Source organism: Magnolia sinica, chromosome 8, assembly GCF_029962835.1.
Source record: "Magnolia sinica isolate HGM2019 chromosome 8, MsV1, whole genome shotgun sequence".
NCBI classification, from domain to species: domain Eukaryota; kingdom Viridiplantae; phylum Streptophyta; class Magnoliopsida; order Magnoliales; family Magnoliaceae; genus Magnolia; species Magnolia sinica.
Window position 1 is genome coordinate 29,484,010 of NC_080580.1, and position 22,906 is coordinate 29,506,915.

Here is a 22,906-nt window from a genome sequence, read left to right on the forward strand (position 1 = left end):
CACGGAGGTTTTAGATCAAGCTAGATATTTGTTTTTTTTCCCTTCATCCATTTCTGTTTGATCTTTTGAACAGGTTGTATGAAAAATAAACATCACTGCATGCCTCAGAAAGGTTTCAACGGTAGAAATCAATACTTCCACTGTTTCATGTGGTATGGTCCACTTGAAGTGTGGATATACTTCAATGTTGGACAGAGTGGATACAAAATACATACATCAAGGTGGTCCTCGCAATAAGGTCCACACTGTCTCGGGTGTATCCGGGGTCTCCCCTAATCCGCTTCCTTACTAAAAACACTGGGTAACGCATATGGTAGACAGTCCGAGGCGCCCGTGTCGTGTAGCGTGGGAATGATCCCATGCGTTTTAACGTATAGCGATTGGCATACTTACGAGCTGTGTGGGGCCCACAAATCATTTATACAAGAAATCTAAACCGTGCATCTAGTGACCATATTCATTAAATCCATAAAATCAATAATCATTCTTATCAAAAGCCCATATAGGAGCACCACAGAGAGCAATGTATAATCACGCCTAAAACCTATATAACCACCTGTTGTGGCCCATATAAAAATTTTAATAGATTTATTTTAGGTGCATCCCTTCTTTATAGTGTGTAGCACCTGATGAATGGGATGGATGACATGTACAAGAAAAATGGACCCTACATTCTATTTGGAAGGTTGTACGGTGGTCGTCCCCCTTCTTCAATGCCCCTCATTATTCTCTTGGTGTGGCCCACTTGAGTTATTTACTAGACTTGAATTTCTAGACCGAAAATTGTTGGACGCATCTAACGGATGGTTGGATGGAAATCAAACATCAAAACTGGGCCCCACATGGATCGAATGTATGGTAACAAGACATACATTCTTTTTTTCTTTTTTTTTCTTTTTTTTATAAGCTTCTTCTTCTTTTTCTTCGAGCAGATCTAGCAAAAATCGGAGAAAACGAACCCCGAAAGCGAAATTTCAGCATTTCTGCGCTAGATTCTAATCAGACAGCGCTGATTCCAGCATTTTTCTGCGAAGATCCGGCGGAAATCCGTCCACGGAACGGAATCGATGCCAATCGACGGTCCGATCCACCGCATCAGAAGATCCAATGACTATAATTACGCCAGGGTGAAGAGGAGGGGCCTCTGAGGGTTTGTTTTTAAAAAGGAGCTTGATTCCATTGAAATCTGCAATGGATACTCTGCAGAAGCTGCCGGCGTCGAGCCATAGGACGACAGCGGCGAGCAGCTTCGGATCTTGTAACTCACAGCAGAAAACAATCAAGTCAAACCGTTTGATATGGATCACGACCCCACATCATATAAACTTCTCGTATCAATTTCTCTTCCATCCTTTACAGGTGAGAACCGTTGTTATGCGCATAATGAAGCTATCCATTTCCTATAGACAACAATATGGGTGGCCTGGCCATTTGGATAGGCTCGTATTTATGTATTAGCTTGAAATTAATGGAGCAGACCCGGATATGCGTCGGAGTTATCCGGATGTTGAGCAGGGGTCCTTGGAAGATGGGAACCACTGATATTTATTTTTTCCCTTCATCAATGTCTGTGTGATCTTGTGAACAGGTTGGATGATAAATAAACATCACTACAGGCCCTAGAAAGGTTTCAATGATGGAAATCATTATACCCACTGTTTCTTGTGGTATGGTCCACCTGAGTTTTGGATATGATTCAATTTTGGTTTCAACCCCTTAAATGATCTGGAAAAGCAGATGGACGGTGTAGATAAACTACGTATATTTACAGTGGGCCCAATTGAGTGTACTGAGTGACTTAGGACGCAATTCGATTTCAGGCATAACTAGCTTAGTGGGTTAGGTCTTGACTGTGGGAACCAACTCGATCTATGTGTTGTACATCTACGTCGTCCCTCTGCTTATACAACAGTTCATCTTAGAGGATGTCCCAAATTGAGGCATATCCAAAGATCAAGTGTGGATCACACCATAGGAAAACAATGGTAATTGAATGCCTAGCGTTAAAAACTTCTTCGGGCCCACTATAATGTTTATTTGGCATCCGAAGCTGAAGCTGAACCCGAATTCCTAAACCTAAACCTAAACCAAAACTCAAATCCCTAAACCTAAACCTACACCTAATCCTAAACCTATAATCCTAACTTAAACCTAAACCTAAACCTACACCTAAACCTAAACCTATAACCCTAACCTAAACCAAAACCTAAACTCGAAAAACTAAACCTAAACCTGACCCCGAACCCGAATTCCTAAACCTAAACCTAAATTGAAACTCAAATCCCTAAACCTAAACCTACACCTAATCCTAATCTCAACTCCCTAACCTAAACCTAAACCTAAACTTGAAAACCTAAACCTAAACCCGAACCCAAATCCGAATCCCTAAACCCTAAGCCTAAACCTAAACCTAAACCTATTCTCAAATCCCTAAACCTAAACCTATAACCTAAACCTAAACCTAAACTCGAAAACCTAACCTTAAACTCGATCCCAAATCCAAACACAAACCCGAATTCCTAAACCTAATCTCAAATCTCTAAACCTAAACCTACACCTAAACCTAAACCTATAACCCTAACCTAAACCTAAGCCTAAACCTAAACCTAAACCTATTCTCAAATCCCTAAACCTAAACCTACACCTAAACCTAAACCTATAACCTAAACCTAAACCTAAACTCGAAAACCTAAACCTAAACCCGATCCCGAACTCGAATTCCTAAACCTAAACCTAAACTGAAACTGAAATCCCTAAACCTAAACCTACATCTAAACCTAAACCTATAACCCTAACCTAAACCTAAATTTAATTCACTTAACTTAAACCTAAACCTAAACCCAAACCTATAACCCTAACCTAAACCTAAACCTAAACCTAAACCCAATCCCGAACCCGAAACCGAACCCGAACCCCTAAACCTAAATTTAAACCTAAACCTAAACTCAAATCTCTAAACCTAAACCTACACCGAATCATAAACCTATAACCCTAACCCTAACCTAAACCTAAACTCAAAAACCTAATCCCGAACCCGAAACCGAACCCGAATCCCTAAACCTAAACTTAAACCTAAACCTAAACCTACACCTAATCCTAAAACTATAACCCTAACCTAATCTTAAACCTATTTCCGTAAACTGACTCTAATCTTTTCATTGTAGAGATGGATAAGAGTTGGATGCAAGTTAAGAACAGGTTTGGCCCAGAGTATAAACGAGGGGTTCAAGAGTTCATGGAATTTGCGCAATATCAGGCAGATTCAGGCAATAAGATTAGGTGTCCATGTCAAAAATGCAAGAACATGGTTCATAAGGCTTTAGACAAAGTAGAAGACGATTTGTTCATAGTTGGGATTGACCAGGGTTATACTTGGTGGATCCATCATGGTGAAGATATCCACCAAAGAGTTGAGGCCATTGACACTCTCTCACTGCACGCTTTCCCATCGATGCCCCACCGCCTCCGCCTTCATCTCATGCCCTACCACCTTCGCCTTCATCTTCGTGATTTTTTATTTTATTTATGATTTATTTTATATACGAATGTTAAACTTATATGTATCTGTATGTGGATGAATGTGGGTTGTATGTGGATGTGAATAGGATTGTTTGTGTTTGGATAGATGTAATTTGTGTTTGGATGGATGTAGATGTGAATATGAATATGATGAAAATGTATTGTAACAGGTGTATTTATAGATGTATATCAGGAATTTTTTTCCTGAATTTTGAAAATAAATGAAACCATGAAGAAACAAACTATTACCGACGAAATATTTCATTAGTAATAGTAGGTTGAAAACTTATACCAATGAAATATTTCGTAGGTACAAATTAATACAAAAATTTATACTAACGACCTATATATGAGATGTACCGATGAACATACTCACTGGTATTATTATTTTACTGACGAACATACTCATCGATAATGTCGTTTATCCGGGCTTAGGCCGACGAACATACTCGTCGGTATTATTGTTTTACTGACGAATGTACTCGTCGATAATGTCATCTATCCACAGTTTTACCGACGAAGATATTCGTCGGTATAAGCTGCGTTTACCAACGAAATATATTATTTTTTCTTAGCAAAAGTATCATGTTTGGCCGACGATTTTAGTCATCGGTATTTGTTTTATCATTGCCGACGAAGTCATATTTTGTTGGGAAAAGCCTTTAGCCACGGTCTTATTGCGACGATCTTAGCAACGACATATTTCGTAATCCTATGAGGAGAACAAGAACTCATGAAGATCTGTGAATCGACTCGATCAAGCATCTAAAGGAAGACTCAACATCTCAAAGCTTAAAGTACATGGTTCGAAGATCGAAACACTCCGTATGAGTCAACCATTAGGTAGTATAACATTAGATTGACCTTAGGTTAGGTGTATTTCATATAATGTCATAATGATCATCTTTATGTAAAAATACACTCAAGTTAAGCCAGCCCGACATCTGATTCAGTCAGCCTAACTGCCTCCGGCCAACCCTATATAATTCGCGCAGTTTATAAATTAGAGTAGATTTTCCACGGTAGGTTCGGCAAGCCCAACCTTGGGTTTGGTCAGCCAAACATGCCCTATATCGGCCAGCCAAAATTATGTTCGGTCAAGTTTCCAGCGTGCAAATCTCTTTGGATTTCAAAAAGATTTGTCCAACCAAACTAGAGGTTCGGCCAACCGAATCTGGTATTGGGCCAGTCGAATTTTTGAAAGATATTATCCTGCAAAATCCTAAGATCTTTTGAAACACAATCATTGAAATTCGGCCAGCCGAACCTAAAATCGAGCCAACCTAATATTTATTTTAGCTAATTCTATTCTCTTTCTTAAGTAAGTTTTAATCATTTTTTAAAAGAATAATTCATACTCTACTTGAGATTTAGAGAATTAAATTAGTGGCATTAGGGTTTTCTTTTATTACATTGAAAATACATTATATCCCTTTATTCTTTCGGGTTAAACATATACTGCTACATCTATTCCTAAGAAAGAATATCGTTGCAATCAAGCTTCGATTACATCTTTGGCTTTAGAAGCTAAGTACCTTATAATCCTTCTATTTATTTCATTTAGTTTTTTCTTCTGAGATTGTCCGAAAATCTTAGCGGGTTGTTTTGTGGCAAGCCCGTGAAAATCACAGAGTAGGTTTTATTATGATAAGCTATTGAAAATCACAAGAACTGTATCACATTGTTAAGGTGATCCTATGAAAACCTTGAAATAGTGAAAGCCAAAATTACGAGGGTAGTAATTTTGGGAGTGGAGTATGTATGAGTTTAAGCACTGGACCACTATAACTCCTTGAGCATTGGTTATGATTGATTTTACTCTTTATATGCTTGATTAGCTCTTGTTAAAGTTTGATATTTTAATTTCAAAGATGTCGTGAAATAAGGTCATCCTACCTAAATCTTTTAGGTGTGGGTTGTCCTACGAACTATTTAATATCAAGAATTCAATACTCTAAGTAATTGAGTATAATTGTTTTATTATTTCGCATTGTATCGAAATTTTGATAGTCTATACATTTCTAAGCCACCTACCTTTGATAGCTCAAACTATTCTTATTGGAAAGCAAGGATTTTCTTCAAGTCCATTGATGAAAGTGTGTGGCAAGCCACCATGACCTATTGGATCCCCCAATGATGGAAGTAGTGGCTGAAAATGGAACCACGTTCATGAAAGAAATCACTTATACTTTTTGGATGACAGTTCAGAAAAGTGAAAGTAGTGCTAATACAAAAGCCCTTAATGCTATTACTTGTGCTATATCACTAGATGAATTCAAAAGAATCATTTCTTGTAATACAACAAAACAAGCATGGGATATTCTCAAAATAACACATGAAGGGACTAACATTGTCAAAAAGTCTAAAATTCAAATCCTCACAACAAAGTTTGAGGAAATCCGTTTGGAAGAAAATGAATCATTCATGGACTTCTATATGAAATTTGGGCCCACTGCGAGAACTAGCCCACTCAGCCTAAAAAATCTGAGCCTTCCGTACCACCCCTCGAAAGTCAGGAGCTCATGACTAATAACACGGCCTCGAAGACCATAATGTAAGCCGTCCTCAAAGCGACGGGCTCTCCGCTCCTCATCATCTACCAAGTACAGTGCAAATCTAGACAGCATTACAAAACGAGCCGCATACTAAGCCACCGTCATATCTCCCTGCACTAGGGCCTTGAAATCCAATGCTCGTTGTCGTTGGATGTGATTAGAAAAATACTCTCGGTCAAATCGATTTACAAAATCCTCTCAGGTCCACTTAAAATCGGCTCCTTCTGCTCGGGCGACTGATGCCCACCAGTGCTCAGCCTCTCCCTGGAGAAGAAATACAACCAACCGGACCCGCCGCAGGGTCATACATCCCATCACATTCAAAATCTTCTCCACATTGAAGCGCCACCTCTCGGCTGCTGTCGGGTCTGGCTCAACCTCGAAACACGAGGGATCGAGCTCCCAAAACTCTCGAAGAAGGGCACTCCTGCGCTCTTGCTTTGCCTGGGTTGGTGAAACAATGAGGTACCTGCCCTGCCCCTAAAGGGCAGCTGTCATAGCCTGCAACATCTGCTATAACTGGGAGACACTCATGGGTATGGTCTGATCCACACTGGTCTCTTGTAGAGGAGTGACATCCTTAGGCTGGGGAGTAGGAATCTTTGGTGGTGGAGTGGAAATTATAGGTGGTAGAGCAGGAGTCTCTGGTGGTGGAGTGGGAGTCACTAGGGTCGATTCTCCTCGGTGGCATGTCCAACAGGAAGGAGCAAAGGCACCTATCAACCTTGAAAACTCTTGAAGGCATGCACGTTAAAGGTCTATAACAGAAGATCACTAAGCTATCTGAACTCGAGACTTAATCATTCTAAACTCATAGCAGACATGTAATGTTGTTCTCAGTTATTCCTAAGTTATGCTCTAATACCAACATCTATCATGCCCTAAACTCGAAAACTGGGCTCACAAAATTCTCGATTTTCGAATCCGGCACCGACAGCCTCCGTAGTACCCCATTCTCAGCTTCTGGTACCCATTTACCAGGTTCCAATCTTGGATGCTGCAAGGAGGATTTTCAACATCGATTTGATTCGTAATAAGTATAACCAAAGGCATAACCCACAAACAACAACTAAAAACTCCATCACATTTTCACTATGATTAAAAGCTTTAAGTACGGTGCGTATAAAGGGAAATACAATGATGATAGATAAAAGCTCCAAGATGATCGCTCTTGCCTCAGCGCTGCTGCGATCCAACGTCACCTGCACGCAACGGTCGTGCATAAGCTTATGAAAAGCTTAGAGGGTGGTGAAAGTGTGTGCGCAAGGTAGTAATACAATTATGCAATATCAGAGTAATGCAGACTATGCTGATGAATCCATGAAAACCATTAGCCCTACTAAGGCTATGTGATGCAAGGCATGAATGATATCGGCCATACCAAGATCATGCGATGTAAGATGCAACTCAAGCATACAAATCCTCATCTGAGTTCACATATCAATACAGTTCAATGCTAAAATATGACCGAGGTCTAGTACACTCCAAACCAAATTGCCACCTCATCGCGCGCAATAAGGTAAGTGGAAGAGACCTCACTATATGCCTGTCAATATCGGGCCCTACTGGTTGATAGCGGACCCATTCCTCGAGCTGGTCAAACTCAGTCTAGCTTTGCCCCCTCCTCTCGAGTGGGTAAGGCCATACCCCCTTCCAACCGACCATGGCACAGTAAAAAGCGCGGCCTTCTGGTAATTGGCACTCGGCGCTCATGTACCCACTCAGTCTAGACATTTGAGCAACCTCCAGGTACCATAAGGGTTTAGGAAATTTTACCCAGGACATCTTAGCACCCCATATAAAATAAGATTTTCGGTGTCCATGTTCACTCCCCAAGTATAGGGTTGTGATGTAGTAATAAACTCGATGAGGTCGAGGTCGAATCCCAAGGGACTGATACATGTACGTTATCTGAAACTAAGTAGAACTAGAACTAGACTAAGATGTAATCTAAATCAAATAGAATTTAATGAATAATTGTGGAATAATTATCGAAAACTTAAGGAATTCAGAGGAAGGAAACTAGGGATTCAGAGGATCCACTTGTAGAGATCAGGGAGATCTTATGCCTGCATCAAGAATCATGAAAATTAAACTGAACTTACTTGATCTAGTTTTCACGAGATGAAAGGTATATGAATTAGAATGGATTCCATCACCAAACCATGCCCAGGAGACAAAGCAAACAACAAAATTAAACTAATTACCAACCAATCAACAATGCATGAAGGTTAGGAAGGATACCGTCATCCGACCATGCCCATGAGACGATGGTGAACAACAGGGCTTCCTGACGTCATAAACATCAAAAGGAGGAAGAAATACTCAAAGCCATCGCAGATCTATTGTAATTTCAGTCACAACAAACCATAAAAAAACTGAAAGTATTCCTTTTAATTGAACTAAAATCAACATCAGTCAGTCTAAACAAGAGGCACAAGCAAAGTCTCTCCCATCAGACTACAAGCTTCACCTCTTAGCCCTAGCTAAGAGGTTTAGCCCAACATAATTAGGCTGGATCTCATAAACATCATAAGACAAAAACAGTAAAAGAAGAAAATGAATCTGAACTTTCTTTCTTTCTCTCTCTTGTGCATCCACGTCCAGCCTCTGGTCCCTTCTCCAGCTCTCCTAGGACGTTTTTATAGCTGCTAGGGGCAGTGGAGAAGCTGTCGCAGCAGCTACACATGTGCAGCAAAAGCTTTTTTGCAAGAAACTTCGGAGCCTTCAAACTTGCCACTTTCCTCGCTCAATCTCTAAAGAAACACCGTCTCTTAGGACGTTTTTGAGTGATCTACATGATAGACGGTTCAGATCTGTCATATGATCAAAGATGGTGGGCCACAACCACCTGGAAAACTGGATTTTGCAGACGTGCGTAGCCTTTCACACATCCAGCGTTGTCGTGATCGGTGGGCCCCACAGAGATGCTTTCATGGAAATTCACCCCGTCCATTAGATTGCTCTCAAAATTTCGGTCAGAAACAGATGGTTTTGAATGTCTATTGACTCGAACCAGAGAAGAAATCATGCTAAAATCAATTTGAACGTTGCAGGGCAGTCCACTTATGGCCTTTGTATCGCGCATGTGTGCTTGCATGGGTACAAACAATCAGCATAGATTTGATGTATTCATGGCCCTCTACACGATGGACAACTTGGATCATACGTACACTCACTCTGTGGGGCCCACTAGCGTCCGCAAAACGGACGCCGTCCGTCCGTTACGCAGTGCCAAAACGGCAATTGCCGTTTTGGGAAGAAGATGCGGGTCAGCGCCTGCTGACCCGCCTTACTCGATTCGGTGCACGGCGGCACGTGTGTACATTATGTACACATGCTGTACATACGGGCCCCACTGTAATGTTTTTACAAAATCCAATCCATTCATTTAATGAATCTCCCTATTTAAGGCATTGAGACTAGATTTGAGGCAACTCCAAATATTAGGTGGGCCAAGAATCAACGATTTATAGGATAATTTGTCAGTTGGGGCACTTTCATAGTGATCCGAGGGCTGAAATTTGATATGTACGGTTAATTTATGGCCCTCAGGCCATGTATGAAGTTTTGAGCCAATCAGATGGCGGGAACTATGTAATCTTGCATTCTTTACCAATTTCGGGCCTTTTTAACGTAAATGACTTGATTTCCTCAGATCCCTGGTATGTAAATTCTTCAGTCTTGGTTCTCTGGAGTGCGTCCCTTGCTCTGGTGACTTTGGAGTGTCAAATCCACGCTTTTAGTGCTATTTTTCAGTCCACCTGATTACCTCCTCAAATCCCCACCTCCTAGTATCATAAGGGTTTAGGATTTCACCCAGTGACATTTATAGCATCCTATATAGAACAAGATTTCGGTGTCCAATCCTTCCAACCACAATATACTTGTGAAGGCTATAGCTCAGATGTTGCTAGGGTATACAGTATTCATGTCACACAATGCAAGATGCATGAATCACACTATCCAGTCATACAACAATCATGCGTGTACCGCGCGCTCATGTGGACAACTCCCCCTATTAGGGAGTACCATAATAATCTGCCCAATGGCATGTACTATGATCAATCACTCCTCATATCAAGCATACATATGATGTGTATGGGCATGGATCATGGAGCTATACTAAGCATATTATATGATGATGATGTACTCCCCCTTATATCAAGGTTGGGCCTAAGTGGCCTACTCATAATCCTAGGGATCCGGAAAGGGTTCCTTCACCATACTATTGCATGGCCCACTAGATGCCCTAGGGGCTCAAATGAGTTGTAGATGGACTCTAAAATAAAAGAAGTAATCTTACTAACAACCAATGGGGGCCCAACATCTTGGGATAGCCCAATAAGAATAGATGGATCATGCAAATGGGTCCCAATAATTAGGGTCAACCCACTTAGAGAATGGTGTGAATGGGCCTAACAAGGCCTAAGGGAAGGTCACAATGAGGACATCTAACCGTCATTGCCAATTCATGTGGACATCTAACCAACATTGCTCCCAAGGAGTGGCCCACATAAGGGATTTATACAAAACGTAACGGCCACACATACATTACATTGGGCCTCACATACATCGCATTGGGCTTCATTCAAGGGCCATAAATGCATCACCGTGGGCCTCAAATACATCACAATGGGCCTCGCCCATGGGCGTTGAATACATCACATTGGGCCTCGAATGCATCACAATGGGCCTTATCCATGGGCCTTGAATACATCATATTGGGTCTCGTCCATGGGCCTCAGATACTCCTCAATGGGCCGCGCCCATGGGCCTCGGATATATCACAATGGGCCACGTCCCATGGGCCTCCAAGCTATCGCCATGGGCCTCATCAAATGGGTCGTAAATGCATCACCATGGGCCTCATACGTGGGCCTTATATACAACAAGTGAGCTGCACTGCTTGGGCATCAAATGGGTCACGTATTTGGGCCTCGAATACATCAAAGAGGCCATGCGACATGGGCCTAATACATATCACAACGGGCCGCACGATATGGGCTTAATACACATCACAATGGACCTCGTGTACATCAAGTCGAGCCTCATCTTATGGGCTTCAAATACACAATAGGTGGGCCCCATCACATGGGCCAAAAATACAAACAGATGGGCCCTGCACATGGGTAAAAAATACATCATGATGGGCCTCATGGATGGGCCGCACCAATGGGCATCAAATGGGCTTGGACCACACCAAAAATCATTTCACTAGTTGCAGGTGTAACATGTGTATCACTGTACACTATCACTCCATGGGACACATGGCCACTAATGATGATCAGCACTGTCCAACATTGTCCATGTAAATCAGCACCATCCAAACATTGTCTATGTAAATCAACACCATCCAAACATTGTCTATGTAAATTAGCACCATCCAAACATTGGACAACACAGTCCAATCATTGTCCAACATTGTCCAACACCATCTGGATGGTGTGGATGGAATAAATACATCAGGGTGGTCCACGAGGATGGACGGTTGGATCTACCACATACCACACGTGGGAACCACATAATGTAATTAAAAACGGTAGTGGGTCCCACCATCAAGACGACTTAGATGTACATATACATCACGTGGGACACACAGAACTTGCGATGTCTTGGGGCGTCCATTCTCAACAGGATGGACGACCTAGATGAAATTCGTGATCGATGTGGATATTACACATGCATCATGGTTGGGACCCACCGTCCATGGGCTGGACGGTGGATGCAACACATCATCAAGGTGGGTGCCAGGTGGTGGCCCATCGCACCCACCGATCCAATCCAGTGGACGGTGTGCTGACACCAGCCGATCAGTTTCAAAAGCAGGTGGGTCCCACATGGGGCCCACACGTACATAAGATATACATCTATATGTATATATACATACCATGTGTGTGTGTGTGTGTGTGTGTATATATATATATATATATATATATATATATATATATATATATATATATACATACATACATTTTTATACATGCCTCCAACGTCCAGCCCACTGTCCAGCCATGCACCTACATCATGGTGGTCCCACATAGTGGGCCACCAGATTTGGATCAAACTGATATGTATTTTTCCCTTTCATCCGGGCCTGTGTGACCGTCCGGTCATGCAGGCCCCAAATCGGGATTACTTGTTGGACGACATGGATAAAATGCACACATCATAGGTGGGCCATCAATCATAGGGAAAGAGAGAAAGAGAAAGGGAGAAGGATAGAGATTGGCGATGATGGAGGGGCCCCGCCACTTTGGGCCCCTCCTTGATACAAAGCATACATCAACGTGGGTCCCACCATATGTGAGCCCTTAAATCACAAAATAATAATAATAATAATAAAGATGAAAAATGTGGGTCCAAGATCACCCACCGTCTACTTCTTCAAAGTCTGATGGAATGTCAATCTCCATGGCAACGATCTAAAAGGAAGGTGATGAAGATGGCTGGTTGAGATGGGAGATGAGAGGGTTAGGAAGTAGGCCACACACAAAACTCTCTCATGGAGGTTGGGAGAGCTTGGACGTGGGATTTTTTTTTTTTTTTTGTTGCTTCGAAGAGAAGGGAGAAATAATCGAGAGAGGAGATGGGATAGAGTGATGGATGGGAGAGAGAGATGGGTTGTGTATGAGATTTGTTGACTTTTGGGGTTACTTGTGTAAGAGAGGTATGGGTTGTGATGGGTTGAGTGATGGGTGTACTTGACCCTTGATGGGATTGATGTAACATTTGGGTAGAGATTCTCTTAGGTTTTGCAACGCGGACATTTTCTTTGGAGCGAACGCAGGCCCACATCTCTGGCACAGGTATCGCCTTAGCACGCGAGACGCGGCATTGGAACCTGCGACGGCGCGGTCACTAAGGTATAAGTCTCGGGTTAAGTTAACTTAGATTGATAGGATGCGACTCGGGGTTGCGCACAAACGCCGATTACAGGTCAAGGGTTGCCGAAATTCGACAAAGAGGATCGCGGGAGTCTACAAAATAATACGGAGTAGGATACGAGGTCTTATAAAAAGTCCCCGAAAGAAAAACGTGCAAAAAATAATACAATTACTTCTTGACCGGTTCAATTCTAAAGTCACTTCGATTCAAGAATTAAGGGATATCGATGCTATGAAGGTAGATGAATTAGTTGGATCTCTACAAACTTATGAGTTGAATTTTAAAGCTCCTAAAAACAAGTTTATAGCCCTTAAATCTTCTAAATTTAAATCTAAATCTAAAGACAGATTCTGAAAATGATGAGAATGAAGATGATATGGCTATGTTGGCTAACATTTTTTATAACATTTTCAAAAAAAAAAAAAAAGATCTGATTTTCAAAAACGTTTTAACAAAAGAAAATAAAACTCAAATGTTTGGAAATCAAAATCTAAAGACAAATAATGCTTCAACTGTTCGGAATATGGATTACAATTCACTGTTAGCATCGCCCTATGATCAGTGTGATTACGAATTTTAGCTTTTACCGAGGGAAAATCACCACCACGAACATGGAGCTGCCCTAGGGCCTCCGACATGCGAGCAATGGAAGCCTGCAACTATTGCATGACTTATCGATTCTCTTGTTGTGCCACTTTGAAAGTCGTCATTGTTAAAGGAAAATTCCCTAGAGCACCATCCATGGGAATGTTGCTCGACCCACCGTCAAAAGTAATAGATCCGAGGAGAAAACCTCACTCTGATACCAATTGACGTATGGGAGGACATGATGAGGTCGATCACTGTCTTTCTCGATCAATAAATATCTTGAATCCACAATGTGCTCCTGAATTCACAAGGGAAAATCTTGAATCGATGAGAAGAAATAGAATTTCTAAGAAGTTTTAATTAATAGATTGAATCAATAATAAAAACGGGTTTAAAACCCTTTAAATTACCCTTAAAAAAACTGTAAAAATGTAAACAAAGAGTTCTAATCAAATAAGGAAAGAAATTTCCAAAAAAAAAAAGTGTAAATATCCACCGTCTGTTGACCTTTCAGCAAAAAGTCAAAACAACCAAAAAGTGTTCCGAGATTTAAACCGAAAATTTTGTGATTTTTGACCTGTGAACCTGTTGAACAGTATTTTGACCTGTCGAACAGTTTTGTTGACCTGTTGAACAAACATGTGAATAGTATTTCGACCTATCAAAATTGGTAGAAATCAACCAGCAAGAAATTTAGAATTTTTGCCAGAATTTTGACATGTTAGCCACAAAGGTTGACCGATCGAACTATGCTATTTTTTTGTCAATTTCTCCTTGGGCTTCTTTCGGTCCATGTGCATTAGAAACATGCTTGATCCTCATCTAAATCACTTAAGGACAGTTTAAAAGGAGAGTTTTCTTTCCCCTTATTTCCTATGGTGTGACCCACTTGAGTATCAAATCTCGATTAGTGTTTAGTCTCATGTTCTAAACTGAGCCCAAGAAATTAATGGATAGATGAAGGGGATATGACATGAGCAATTAACATCCTGCCAAATCGGGACAAGTACCAGCAAGCTGGCTTGTGGAAGAGATCTATGGCCCCACCATGATGTATGTGTTTTATTGATGTCACCCATCCATTTTGCCATATCTTTTAGCACTTTGCACAAAATGAGGCAGATTCAAGCTCAAGTGGACCATATTGCAGGAAACAATGTGGATTAAATGCTTACTGTTGGAAACTTTTTAGGATCAAGCTTATATTTATGATTTCCCTTCACGAGGGTCATGTTACTTTATGAACCGATTGGATGGCAAATAAGCATTGCGGTGGGCTCTCAAGATTTTTTCCCTTCAATCCTTAGTTTTCTTATGGTGTGGTCTACTTAAGCTTTGGATCTACCTCATTTTTTGGCTTATGCCTTAGACTTCTTAGACTTTGGAGTATGTATATATTACATTAAAGGTAAATAGACTAAAACTAGGAAAAAAGGTGCCATTAGGAGCATAGGTGTCATGCCTCAGAATGCAAAGTGTGCACCTTCAGACTCGAGTTATGAACTATGACTTGTACACAATGTGTACTTAAACTAAGTATTTATACTATTTTTCTAGATGCATAATTTAAATGTACTCTAAGTTCACAAACTCAAACACTCTTCAAGTCATTTCACATTTAATTATTCCAACCATTCACCCTATACTATGCATTCACACACATCAACCAATTAAAGAATTGAAAATCATCCATCCCATATGTAGTGTATCTTCATAAAGTTCGAATCATCATAATACAGCCCACCCATTTGGGGCTTTATTAAATTGAAGGACTCAAAATAAAATTAGACATTCACAATTGAATAAGTTTTGAATTCCAAAGTATGACTAGAAGAAATAATGTTAGTTTCATCCCACAATCTAATAATTCAATACATTCAATTCCTCCTCTTCAAGATAGGGCCACTGCCCTTGAGGATCATCCACTGGTTCAACTTTCTGCCCCTAGGAATTGGGTAACTTTTCATCTTCAACATGATATGTACGGTTTTTCCATTAATATATGTTAGCTAGCCTGGCTTAGTGAGTGACCCATCATGGTTTATGCACATCATAATTAAAATAGGAATGCATAAATGTCATTTAATATATGAATATGTAAATGAATCAAGTATGTTAATCAGTCCAGTTACTTGAGTTGGATTTCATCAACTCAAATCTCCCTTTTTGGGCTAGGCTGCCCCACATTGTGGGCATCCAGGGATGATCCCCTAGGTCCCCCGGTACTATAAGTACCTACAGGTCTTATAGGGAGTACCACAAGGGAATCAACATAGGAATGCTATGCAAGACATGTATGCATGAGAATGATCAATGTGTCACATTAAAAGTAATTGCATATATCATCATGTTTCAACAATATCATTTCAGTTTAGAGAATTTCAGCAAAGCAACCCATACAAAAGAATATAGTAAACAGAGTAATCACACAACTATTTTTAATAACAATGGAGAGAAAACATGTTGGGATCACTCACTTGAAATATGGTGATGTGTATTCCGAAATGTTACCCGAAGACCAATCAGTTTGCGATCACTTAAATAATCGTAATTCAAATTATATTTCTATTAGTGTACGTCTGTGAAATCAGCGCACCTATGGTTAATCATTTTCGCCAAATTTAAATTCGCATACAGATCAAATAATTGATCGTAGTTTTATCCTACACAAAATTTTTAGAATGATCTCTTTTCAAGTCGGAGCCTATTCAATTAACCATGGTATTCTGACCATACCAATGTTCCAAGAAAATTAAGGATTATTACTAATTTACATCACATAAATAAAATATTGAAGTTCTAATCGAATAGAACATTCCATCGGACTATTGATTGATCAAAGTTGATCGACGCTACCATCGATCGATCAAGGCTCGATCGAAATTTACTTCGATCGATCGAAATTAATTCGAATTTTCAACATAACTATCTGAACACTTTTTACCCCTTTCAATTGATCGAAACTGTTTGTTTGATCAATTGAATTGTACCTTCGATTGATCTAACTACCCTGTTGATCGGTCGATACATGACTTGCAAAAGTCACTTTTTATAAAGAAAGAAAGGAAAATCTTCCAGTGATTAGAGGAATTAGTCTTCTTGATTTTAAAAGAAATAAAGGAAGAAAGTTGTTTGTTAGAACGAGGTGTGAAAGAAGGGGATTGTTGTCCATGGAATCGAAATATAAATAAATAAATAAATAAAAGCTGCATGCCTCCTGTCAAAAAGGTTATAGTAACCTACATTTTTTTTCCTTCCTCCTTCTCTTACTATTTTTTTTTTTCTTTTTTCTTTTGAACTATTTGGAAGATCCCTCCTATTATCGGTTCGAATCATGCATTTAATGGGCCCAGCTTGGATTTCCCAGGATTCAAAAGTGGTCCAATGATGCGAACCATCTTACATGACTTGTGAAAGTCTCTTTTTATAAAGAAAGAAAGGAAAATCAAATGACCCAAACACGCTCGTAAATGGTCAGAATCTTCCCACCCTTGTAATATGCAATCCCTCAATATATGGATAGCTAGCTGTGGATGTTATGGTTGGTGAATGGTGAATGGAACATGTTTACTTGTGGCTAGGCCCACCCCAGAGACTGCATCAATGCATGTTTTTGGTGGGTGAGGGGTTGCCAATGTGCTGTCCTTTGAATTTACTCGAGTTTGAAAAGGATAAAATTCAGTCTCAAGCCTGGCCCAGTTGGTAATTCACATCATTTCAGTCCCAAGCCCACAAAATTAAGGCCAGGCTGGCCCTTAGCTGGAAATCTTCTGCTAAATATCTCATAAACTACTAAACTGGGCTAATTATCAATTAATCAGGTCCTGGGGTTGCACCTGGCCTGGCCTGGCTTCAAATTGTTTCCTGGCTTGACCCATTAGCGGAGGACGTGAATCCAAACCCAGCCTAAAATATAACAAGATGGTTTGAGATCGGTACGCAGGCCCCAACACTGGTCTTCTCCAAGCTGTTAGGTCTTCAAGAAGGCTCAAAAGCGGAAAAGCTAGTGATTGGACCTAAAACTTGGGCCTGAGACCAAGCCACAGTACTCTGCTAGGACCCAGGTTAAACAATGGTACGCTCAAACTAAGCCTGGGATATAGCCCAGCTAAGTTGCAGCCCAAAACCTTCATAACCAAAGTTTCAACGAGATGAAACCATTGATATCTGTTAATGCATGCCAAAACTGATTAAATGATGATGCATAAGAAATTGAGCTTTCCCAAGTACTACATGTAATTCTATAATGAGCTAGCCACGTCTTGCTCAATTAGAACTACTACTAGTGTTGCTGCTGCATCTCTTCTGCAGCTCTTCATTCTGTTCAAATTTGGGTGGTCCAATATTCTGCCGATGTGGCAGATCTTCTAATCTCAGTTGGATATTGGGTCCGTTCCAAGGCCTGATAACTGAAACTCTATGCTTTACCCTTAATCACTTCCACACATGCAACCAGGCACATCTATATAATTTGCAAACGGTATCATCAGTTGCAGATCTGAGGCAATGAACCCACTTGAATCGGAAGTGTTGATAATGGGCTAGCCTAAATGAAAGCAAGTGCATGACATGAGCCCAGTTCCATAGCAGCTGACCTACTAACTGCCCACCATACAATGGAATAAACCAAATTGAAATCAGTGAGGCAACACCAGTCCAAATTATTGGGGCTTTGAAGCAAAGAAATGCCAATTTTCAGAATCCAGATAGTCATAAAGAACATTAGAGGCGGCTGATTGTGCCAATTGGGTCATGGCTAATCATGTAACATCTGCGTCACTCCCACCCACCAGAGTTTATTGGCTCATCCAGTAGCGTTGGATCTGTTATAGGCCCTGACACCCAAAACCTGAGCTTTTTATGTTGGCCATAGAAGAAATAAACAGTCTATCCCTCTGATAAAGGAAAGCTCAAAATGCACACGCGTGTTTATTAAAATGGGCTTTGTTACCTCCTCTTGAATTTACTGATATTAAATCCTCAGTACATTTTATAAGGGTGATTTAGTCGAACTAAACTTCATGAAGTCATCTAAATGCAGCTTCTAATTAAATTTTTCTACGACCAAGCTATCCTTCCGATGGAACTTCAACCATCAGTTAGTTTTTTTTTTTTTTTTTTTTTTTTCAGAAATGAGCCCCACCTATACTGCTTACAAAAATTGAAGGTGATTTTGGAAAAAGGATTCAGTGGATGGACACTCCACATTATCAATCTGGACCATCCATTTGGTCCAATTATTGATGAGATGATCCTAACCATCCAATCAATAGCATGAAGAAATGAACATATGACATTGTTCGTCTAGAGATATGTGGGATCATCAATGTCAATCATACTTTGGGTGGAACATTTATTCTGACCACTCCATGGGTGTCACGGAGAACAAATGCAGAAAAGGGCCAAGTTAAGGACGACTAGAATCATCTGGTTTGTGTGAATTTTCACTGTGACCTAAAGAACAGCGTGGTTGACCTATGGGAGGTCAAGATCAATGATCTGGTATGTCCAAATGCAACTACAGGTTTGATTTTTGGCCCTACCTAATAACAATTGCTGGGCTGAACAAAGACAAACGGACAAACAAACAAGAAGGGGTTTGTCCCGTCAAACATCATATACCCTATTTACATTTAAAAAAAAAAAAAAAAAAACCTATAGGAATGCCACACAATATGATAACTTATGATAACTTAGAAAATGCCTGGAATTTTGAGAGAAATGGAAAATTTGACCTTGCCATCCGTTAGTCATTAACAAACAAGGGCACTTCATTAAAACAGAGATGTGGTGGATAACCATACAGGAACCTTTCCATGAACATATTTTCATCCAGACCCGTTGGCATCCAAACTACCCGCCTATACCATCCAGTAGTTCCAGCACAATCTCCGCAGAGGACGCGGATTTCCTGTCTAAAGCCTTTCTTGTGCACAGGGAAGCTAGGAGAGGCCCACCATAATGTTTGTGAGAAATCAACACCATCCATCCGTTTTACATGCTCATTTTAGGTTATATAACCAAAAATTAGGTGGATCAAAAACTCAAATGGGCCACATGAGAGAAAAAAGTGGGGATTGAATAACCAACATTGAAACATTCCTATGGCCACAAGAGTTCTGTATCAGGCTAAATTTTTTGTGTTTTTCAGTTCATCCTAGTGGTAATGACATTATAAACGGTTTGGATGGCATATAAACATCAAGGTGGACCCAGGAAGGTTTCAACGGTAGATATTTCTTTCCTCACTTTTCCCTCTCCTACAGCCTCGTTGAGTTGTGGATCCATCTAATTTTTTTTCTCATGTCCTAAAATGATCTGAAAAATCTGATGGACGGGGTGGATTTCTCACAAACATCATGGTGGGCTCCACCTAGCTTTCCGGCACAGGAACTTCACGCAAAAGCCAAATCCGTGTCCCTCGGTAGACTGCTTTGAAAAATTCATACCGATAAGATGTTCCAAATCATTCAATTAGCCAAATACAAAATGGATGTAGAATTTTGTTCTTGAAAGCCAGTCACATACGTGGTAGACGATCCGGAGTCTCAACATGAGCTCACCGGCTGGAGCACCCGTGGGGTGGTTCTGAGTGCCTGAGTGTGTGTAAAAAAAACAAACAATGATTTATCACTGTAGGACCCATTTACCAGTTGAAGCCCACCTCAGTTTACCTGAATAAGCCCCAGCTGTACGGACACATTCCCAAAGTTCGAAAATGCCCCTGGTATATCCGACTTACCCTCTTCACGCTGCCAGCTGCGTCTCCACCAGAAAACCTGGTTTTTTCTTCTTTCCTCTCACCGATCTTTCAGCCTACCCATAGATTATCAATTTTTGATTACTTCTCTCCCTATGTAACTGTTCACCCTAGCAGTAAAACCCTTCTTTTACTGCTTTCTTCTTTCCCTTTTATTTGGTCGAGAATATACACCTCACACACGTCCTTTTCGACTTTTTCAAGCCCAAGATAGGACAAAAAATGGTCCCCCCATCTAAGAAGCTTCGAATGGCAAGTATATTCAAATCCCTGCTTTCTTTTTATACTATATATGCGCATGGTCCACAATCCATTTTCATTTTTTAAAAATACTGAATGGTATGGCATGTCCTGATAAATGAGCAAAATCTGGACTCAAATGCCCCACATTGAGGGTTTTTTAAACAAAGAATGAAATGAGATGTGAAACTAAACAAATACCATGAAAGAGACCGAGCACCGGCTGAGTTAACGGACCGAGGACCCACTGAGCTATTGATGAGGACTGTGAACTGAGCCAAAATGACTATGAACCGAGCTAAAATGACCATGAACTGAGTTAAAATGACCATGAACTGAGTTAAAATCACTGTGAGCTAAGCTAAAATTACCGTGAGCTGAGCTAAATTGACCGTGAACTGACTTAATTCCAGTCATTCCTCGTCATTTCACGGTCAATTCCCTTCACTTCACGGTCATTTCCAATCATTTCATGGTCATTTCCGGTCATTCGCCTTCACTTCACAGTCAATTCCATGCATTTCACGGTCAATTCGCTTCACTTCACGTCATTTCCATACATTTCATGGTCAATTCCCTTCACTTCACGATCACTTCCAATCATTTCACGGTCATTGCCGGTAATTCCCCATCACTTCACGGTCAATTTCATGTCAATCCCGGCAATTCCGTTTCATTTCACGATCATTTCCATGCATTTCACGGTCATTTCCTTTCACTTCACGGTCATTTCCATGCATTTCACGGTCAATCCCAATGATTCTATTTCATTTCATGGTCATTTCCATGCATTTCACGGTCAATTCCCTTCACTTCACGGTCATTTCCCTTCACTTCACAGTCATTACCATGCATTTCACGCTGGTCATTCCCCTCACTTCACGGTCAATTCCATGCACTTCAAGGTCGAATTTGCTTCACTTCATGGTCGATTTCCATGCACTTCATGGTCATTTCCATGCATTTCATGGTCAATTCCGGCGATTCCGCTTCACTTCACGATCATTTCCATGCATTTCACGGTCAATTCCATGGCCAATTCCTTTAACTTCACGATCATTTTCATGCATTTCACGGTCAATTCTGGCGATTCCACTTCACTTTACGGTCATTTCTATGCATTTCACTCTCAATTCCCTTCACTTCACGGTCAATTCCATGCATTTCACGGTCAATTACGGCAATTCCCGGTCATTCCCCTTCACATCACGATCAATTCCATGCTTTTCATGGACAATACCCTTCACGCCACGTTCAATTCCACTCATTTCACAGACAATTTCCTTCACCTCATGGACAATTCCATGCAGTTCACGGTCAATCCCCTTCACTTAACAGTTAATTACAGTCCTTAGACAAATCCACGCATAGTCAAATTCACGACGTTCTCGGCCAAAATGCAACATATAACTCTAAAAATTGACACATATCTTAGTGAAATTGGCCGTGAAGTTGTTAAATGTGACCTATGAGATGACCATTTGACATGGAATTCTTCAAAATGGCCAATGACTGCTTGATTTGACATTTTATTTGCTGACAACCTTGGTATAAATTTACCAACAATTACATGAAATTGACTGATAAATGAGTGGAATAGGCCCAAAGCGAGTGAAACAGGTCCAAAACTTATGAAAATTCACTAATAAGTCTTGTCCTTTCATTTAAAATTCGCCAAAAACTAACCGTCGATGAATTTTCACCACAACGAGTCAACTTTCACATTATGTCTTGTTAAATACTGAATGTTATCGTTGATTTAATTTTCAATTCATCCTTACAGATGACAAACCCTTGCATAAGGGATTTGGCGAGTCAGCCCCCACTATCTCATGCAGATGTTCTTTGACATGGTGGTTTGATATTGTGAAGAGTGGGTTGGAGAAGAAGAACACTGGATTAAATATATTTAGGTAGACCTCATTCTCATTTTTATTATACATTACATCATTTAGGTTTATAGGAGCCATTTTTCACTCACTTATTAACAGATATATAGGCAATCTTGTATTCAAGATACAGGGGAACCATGTAAAATTTACCGAGATGGACTTCACCCTAATAACAGAGCTGAAGACTGGTGACCTCTCTATACCCAATATCCATCGTTCGAAGAAATCAATAAGAGAAAAAGACTTCAATGAATATTCTATCCTAAAGAAACATGTACAGGAGGTGTTCAATAGGATAGTTGATAACAATAAGTACGAAGATGTGGTGAAGGTAGCCCTAATATTATGTGTAGAATGGTTTGTTAGGGGTACCGACACGAATATTATATGATGTACAGACTTTATCGACCTTGTCGACTCGTTGGAAGACTTTAATATCTACCCTTAGGGTAGTTTGGACTTCC